Below are 6,920 nucleotides of genomic sequence, written 5' to 3' on the forward strand. Positions count from 1 at the left end.
CTTGGTGGAAGAATCGGTTACGTGAGAAGAACAAGCCGATTCGATTTTTGGTTAAGGTCTAGATTCAGATCGGATGTATCAGTGGGAGACAAACTGTAAACGATTCAGCCATGCGGAGGTGTGCGCTCCACCGAGTGCCATTCCGTTTCGCCAATTTGTCACTCTATGAGCGATTTTTCATCTGTCTGTTTGCTTGTTTGGGTGCAGGATATCTCAAAAAGTTATGGACGGATTTGAACGAAACTTGGTGGATAAGTTGGGTGTGGGATAAGGATGAATGAATTAGATTTTGGTTTTGGTTTTGGTCCAAATCCAGATCCAGTCATATGGACACAAAACGTAAACTAATCAGCCTGACGAGGGTGTGTGCTCTACCGAGTTTCCTTCCAATAGGTAATGGAAGTTGGTAATGGTACCCCGGTCTGCAGACTACTCTTCTTGCTTGTAACAGCAAAGGACACCCCATGAGGTACCCAAACCTCATGGGTTTGGATAAACCCGATCCATTGACAGACCAGATGTCCATATCTGTAGCGTACTCCGCACCCCTCTACTCTTTCAAAGCACTTCAACCACCAACTTGTTCCGTGGTTACATTAGCAATGGCACAACCACCGGACAATTTTTGACTTGAAAAGAGAAGGTGGGGGGAGGGGGGCACTTAAGGAAAGATTATCATTTGAACAATTGAAGATCTTGTTCAAAAATTCACATTATGTAAGTGATGAAAAGGTCTTCATGCCTTCATGACTACGTAGCAAGATGTACAGAACCCGACGAGCCAGTCGGTGGATGTTCACTGACACCTGCACGCAGGGGCGTGGAGGTCGTGGAACCCTCATTATACCTGTAACTGTTTCTTTCTGCCCACTTTTCCCACCCACCAATGCCCGAGGCAACCCCTCCCTCTCTCCACACCCTCAGTTATAATCCAGGGCAGTCCTTCCTTTCGCTGCAGACACCGTCTTCAACTCAAATCTTGGTCGAAACAAGACAGAGATCCACCGGTGACAGCCTTACAAGGTTTGTGTAAATAAACCATTTTATGATGTAACGATACATCATGTAAAACAGCAATATTATTATATAAACGACTATTAATTTATATATTTTTTTTTAACTAGTAGTTGTCTCAGCCTTGTTTATACAACTTGTCAACTAAAGTTTGTCTCCGAGTCGTTTATGTGCATCGCCATAATCGTGACGTCATCATTATCACCCATCGGAGCGCTGGAACAGCTTTTAAGTCAGGGTGTCTGCTGTGCAGTAAGATATATCGCATACATATATATATATATATATATATATATATATATATATATATATATATATATATATCATATATCATATATCATATAGCATATATAATGATAGCATAAAGGGATACTCGTATAAAACGCACTTAATGATAACAGTGAACGGGTGCCTGCGTGTGTGTGTGTGTGTGTGTGTGTGTGTGTGTGTGTGTGTGTGTGTGTGTGTGTGTGTGTGTGTGTGTGTGTGTGTGTGTGTGTGTGTGTGTGTGTGTGTGTGTGTGTGTGTGTGTCTGTATATATGTGTGTGTGTATATATGTGTGTGTGTATATATGTGTGTGTGTACATATATATATATATATATATATATATATATATATATATATATATATATATATATATATATATATATATATATAGTTTGGAAACAGAACACCATCGTCGAGCGGACGTAACACAAGGAGAAATGACGTCACAAATGTTTTAAACTTTTGGAAACTTCTTCCGGATCGCGACTCTTGTCGCGCGACTTTAATCACTTTTCCTGCGACTCGAAAAATGCGACTCGATGGTGTTTGTTTGTTTGTTTGTTTTTGTTTGTTCGTTTGTTTATTTTCCCGCCCTTTCAAGGTTCCAGCTGGAATCGAGTTCACGAAGTATCCACGGACGGGTGCGGTTGCTATTTGCTCGAAGGGGTAAAGTATGCTCTCTTTGATAGACCGAGGGAAACGCCCGGGTGAGGTGCCGAAAACCCCTCGTTCTGATTCCCCCCGGGGGTGGAAAGGAGTCGACGTGGAACAGAGGAGGGAACTAGAAGATGCGCCATGAAGAGGCGAAGTCAGACCCGACTGTACGTGCGACGATTTCTAATTATTCCTTTTTTTTTTCTCTCTCTCTCTCTCTCTCTCGTTTCGTGCGTGATCGGAATTCGTTCTCGGTTTGCTTCGAGCGAGACGTGAACAAACCACATGAGTTGGTTATGGGTTCCACTTTGGACTCTGTGATGCTTTGATTGTCTCTGAGCAACTTTAAGGCTTGTCCGATTACAATGATAATAATAATAATAAATTATTATATTTGTATTAAGTAGACTGGACACGATGGAGTGGGTTTATGGTATTTCACATTTCCTACTCCTCTCCTCTCCTCCTCTCCTCCTCTCCTCTTCTCCTCTCCTCTTCTTCTCCTCTTTTTTGTTTTGTTTTTTTTTTGTTGTAGGAGGCCCACCTTGGTGGCACTAACGGTGTTTTCCAGCACATCTGGTTTTTTTTCTCCATTTTGAAAATCTTTTGAACTCTAAAATAAAAGGAAATGGTTTTTCTGATTTGCGTCATGCTTTGACTGGTGCATGTTTTTGATTATCCTATTCTCTCCTTCACATGTTTATATATTTTATATATATATTGTTGCCAGCTCATGGGGGGAAGGAGCAGTCGGATGGCCTAGAGCAGGTGTTCTGAACCTTTTTCAATCCTCGTACCCCTTTGTCTCAGTGTGAGACATCATGTACCCCCCTCTTAATGGTGACTCAGTCATTTTTAAACTACACTACGGATACAAACGGCTACTCTTTCACTGCCTCAAATCGAAATATATTTCACGTACCCCCTGATGAGGTATCACGTATCTCCTGGGGGTTCATGAGCCACCGGTTCAGAACCACTGGCCTCGAGTTACGCACACTCTCCTCCAAGCTGTCTGTCCTGGGTTTGAATCCTGACCCAGCTTTAAACTGTCATCCTGGTGTTTCACAGGCAAAGTGATTCATCAGTGTGTGCGCCGTCCCTCGGATGGACGTTTAACTGTGCGTCCCGTCTATCAGCATTAGTTGGTGGATGATGAAGATCCCACAATGTCATTCACCAAGAGCAGGCGAGCTATCTCCATCACCCTGAACAAATTTCAAATTCCTTAAACAAAATCTAACTACTGCTCGGAAGGCATTGGCAAACCACCCATTGTAACACTCGCCAAGTTGATTCAATGTTGGTGAAGATCCGAATCCGGATCCGATAATTTTTTAAGGGATTCTTCACCAGATCGGGCGAAACTAATATATAGCAGGATATCTCAAAAAGTTGTGGACGGATTCAGATGAAACTTTGTGGACAGGTTGGGTGTGTGACGACTAATTGATTCGATTTTGGTGAAGATCCAGATCTGGATACGAGAATTATTTAATTCTCAAAGTGATTCTTCACCATTGAGAGGTAGGGCCAAAAACGATATATAGCATGATATGTCATTCAAAAATGTAATGGGCCCGACATGTTCTCGTGGATCAGGCATTACGTGGTGGAGGTATGCGCTCTACCGAGTGCCCTTCTAGTTGTTAATAGGACCACTACCATGAGCAGTAACTCCATGGATCTTATCGGACTGTTTAGAATGCCATCCGAGTACAAAATGACATGTGATGCGTATCACCAGAGATGGTAAAGTTTACTTGTAGGGGAAGAACATGCATGTAGCTACAACCCTGAGGGCACAGAGGAAGCATATCTGATTCCCAGAGCAGAGCCACGATTCCCCCCCTCCCCCAATCATTGTTCATGGTGTGGCTTGGCAACTATGTGGAGAATTCTGTAATGAAGGGGGTGGGGGGAACGCACCTCTCAAAAACCTAACCAACCCCCTCCTCCCCCCCCCAAAAAAACCTGCCTTTCCCCTCCAGGTTTCTGCAGGGTGCACGTGATTGGCCAGTAACTCACTTCTGGGGTAACTCCCAAAATCCAGATTCACTGTCCACCTCTACTCATTCCTTTGTCCCCCCCCCCCCAGGGTTTCAAGATAGCTGTTCACCAAAATCTCAGATCAGCTCCCATTCACAACCATGATGTGTTCCACCCCTAATCAACCCTCCCTCAATCCACCTTTTTCCTCGTTTACACTTTTTCCTTCCACTTCTGTGATTGAGAGTTTGCAGCTGTATCCATTTTCTCCTGTTACGGAGAACAGCACAGAGTCCTCTGTGTCACCCCTTGTGTCATACCCTTGCTCTCATTCTTCCCCACATCCCTCATCCCTGCTGTTGATGTCCCCCCACTCTCTTTCGACTGTTCGTCTCATATCTGTTACGTCCTGATCCTTTCTGTGTTTAAGCTCCTTCACGAGCCTCGACAAACCTCCTTGGATTGCCTAACGTTGCCAGCATTGACTGGAGATAAGTAATTGGTCATACAAGTCCAGGCAGAAGATCAGAGCAGCCTTAGCCGAAGAGGCCTGCAGTGGCCATTCTAGGATCAGGGGCATGGACAAGAGGACGTTGACTTGAAATCTTGGTTGATAGTCAATAATTCCTCCCTATTTGCCTGGATAACGAAAAGGTGGTCCATCAGTGATTAATGCATTTACAAGAAGAGAGTTAATACAACTCTATAAAGCACACTACTGTGAAGCTATGCAAAAAAACATGGTAGTGGTGTCATTGTGTTGTATGTTTTGTACGTGTATTTAGTATCAGATGGTTTAAGCAAGGTTTTGTTACTGTGCGAGTTGTTGCATAAAAGACAGAGCGATTACTTGAAGCAGGTGTTGTATTTCTAGAATTGTTCACCTGCTGGGTAAGGCGAGGCAGATTATTGTCTGGAATGTGCACTCTTTGCCAACAGCAACTGTACACTCCCAGCACTGCAAGAGCTCTCTTCCCAAAGCTGTTTCTCAAGGCTTTGTGAATGTTTTTCTTCATTGTTTTATTTGACTCCCTTTATGCCATAGCTCCGCTGGAATTGCCACCGAAGTGTTATTCAAGTGATTCTACCAGTGTGAATGCAGGGCACGTTCAGGATTGTAACTTTCAAACATTTGTATCACGTGCGCACAAGCATTCTAAGCAACAAATGCAAGGACTGCAAATGTGCCAGCTACTTTTGACATTACTGGTTCCCTTTTTTTTTTGTTTTTTTTTTCTACTTACGTGTGTGTGTGTGTGTGTGTGTGTGTGTGTGTGTGTGTGTGTGTGTGTGTGTGTGTGTGTGTGTGTGTGTGTGTGTGTGTGTGTGCGCGTGCTGTTGGAATTGTGTATTACTTGCTGTGTAATGATTGTTGGGCGTAGCTCTTCAGGGTTGCGATATCTTGATGGTGAGACGAGATGAAAATGTCATGTGGCATGTGTATCACTCAGGTGCTTGGAAAGAGAGGCCAAAAGTGGTTGGAGGGTACAGATAGAGATTAGGAAACCATCAACAAGAGGACTCTGTGCTGCTTTACAATTGGTGGTCAGGGAAATATGACTGTGGTGGTTGCATACACTCCTATGAAAAATGCACGGGTGTGGTCGGACGATGGCAAGGCAGACTTTCCCTTCCTATGTTTCTGACATCACTTTCCAGACAAGTCCTTGAGACAGACTGATCATTCTGAGCGATTTCAATGCTCTGGTTGATCACGACAACATTGGGCACTTTGGGTCCAATGAGTAACAATAACAGGAGAAGGCACTTGGATCTACTGAGCCTTGCATGAGCTTGCAATAAAGATCAGCTTGTTTTAGCCACCGCAGCATACACACAACCACTTGGGACCACCCAATGATGAAACACCATCTATTACTCAAATATGCTTTTGGATCGATGGCTACAATTCGGAGTCTGGACACTCACACAAACTACAGAGTATTCTTTTTCACTGATCATTACTTTATGGTCTGCCAGATCCACGTGCAATTCTTCCATGATGGGTGTAACAATTAAAAATAAAAATACCCCACCAAGCTAGTCGGTCACAGCTTGCATTTGATTGGTCCAAGCTGGATGTGCGGTGTAATCAACAACTGAAAGGTACACTCCAGCAGGAATTTGACTGCACTCCACTCCTGAAGATACCGAGGCTAAGTGGAAGCAGTTTAAGTCTGCGTCCCTTCTTCTTGCATCTGGCAGCTTGGCTGCTGGTTAGCTATATTTTTGTTGGGGCATAACTATGCAGCTGATGCTGTGCCACAATACTAGTACACTGGTACTCATTTCACCAACCGCAGAAGGATGACAGGCTGAGTGAACCCCACCTGGTGTTATTTCAGTGGCCAACAGGGCTCAAACTCAGGATTCTAAGATCCGAAGTCAGCCACCCTAACCACTAAGGCAACACCAGGCTCGTCTGTGTCTCTGACAGCTGCTAAAGTTGCTGTGAGATGCAGGACCAGGGAGACCAGCCCAGCTTGCTTTTGGGTCTACTGCCTGGCCAGAACATAAAGCCGGTCTTAGACACTCATATTTTCCTCTTTTGCTTTGACGAAGGAGCTTTGCTCGAAACGTCAGCTTCTCTTTCTTCCCACAGCAGTTGGCATACTTTAGTCAATGTTTTGTTGATTCCATACATTGTTATTCCCCTGTGGACAGGCTAAGGTTATACCTCCGTAACAGGAGCCAAATATTCCTCCAGACAAAGAGCTAGATGCAACTCCGACCATCATTGAAGTGCAGAGAGCCATACAGATCCATAGTGCTGACCGTGTAGCAAAGTCCGTTGTGGTCGCTTCTCCCCATGCACAATATATTCAAGGCTGCTGAGATTACAGGTGAGCCCCCTCCCCCCAAGAATCGAAAAATGCCCTGGTTATCCCTAACTTTAAGACTATGTAACAATTACCGACGTAGCATGAGTGTACACACTATAGTATAACTAAGTCGATCTCACATCCATTGCCTGGCAGGCAAATAGAAGCTGCA

The 6,920-nt window shown here is 44.1% G+C and overlaps 1 protein-coding gene across 1 annotated transcript in view; it reads left to right on the top strand.

Moving 5' to 3' along the window:
- The first annotated feature begins 899 nt into the window (after positions 1-899).
- LOC147033152 (uncharacterized) overlaps positions 900-6,920 on the top strand; it is a 47,836-nt gene continuing 41,815 nt past the window's right edge. The window contains exon 1 of the mRNA XM_085871247.1: positions 900-1,023. The gene's annotated coding sequence lies outside the window, so the exon portion shown is untranslated. The remainder of the gene's footprint in view (positions 1,024-6,920) is intronic.

Source organism: Eptatretus burgeri, chromosome 2 (genome assembly GCF_056783735.1).
Source record: "Eptatretus burgeri isolate ZD-2024b chromosome 2, Ebu_testis_v1, whole genome shotgun sequence".
Classification (NCBI taxonomy): Eukaryota; Metazoa; Chordata; class Myxini; order Myxiniformes; family Myxinidae; genus Eptatretus; species Eptatretus burgeri.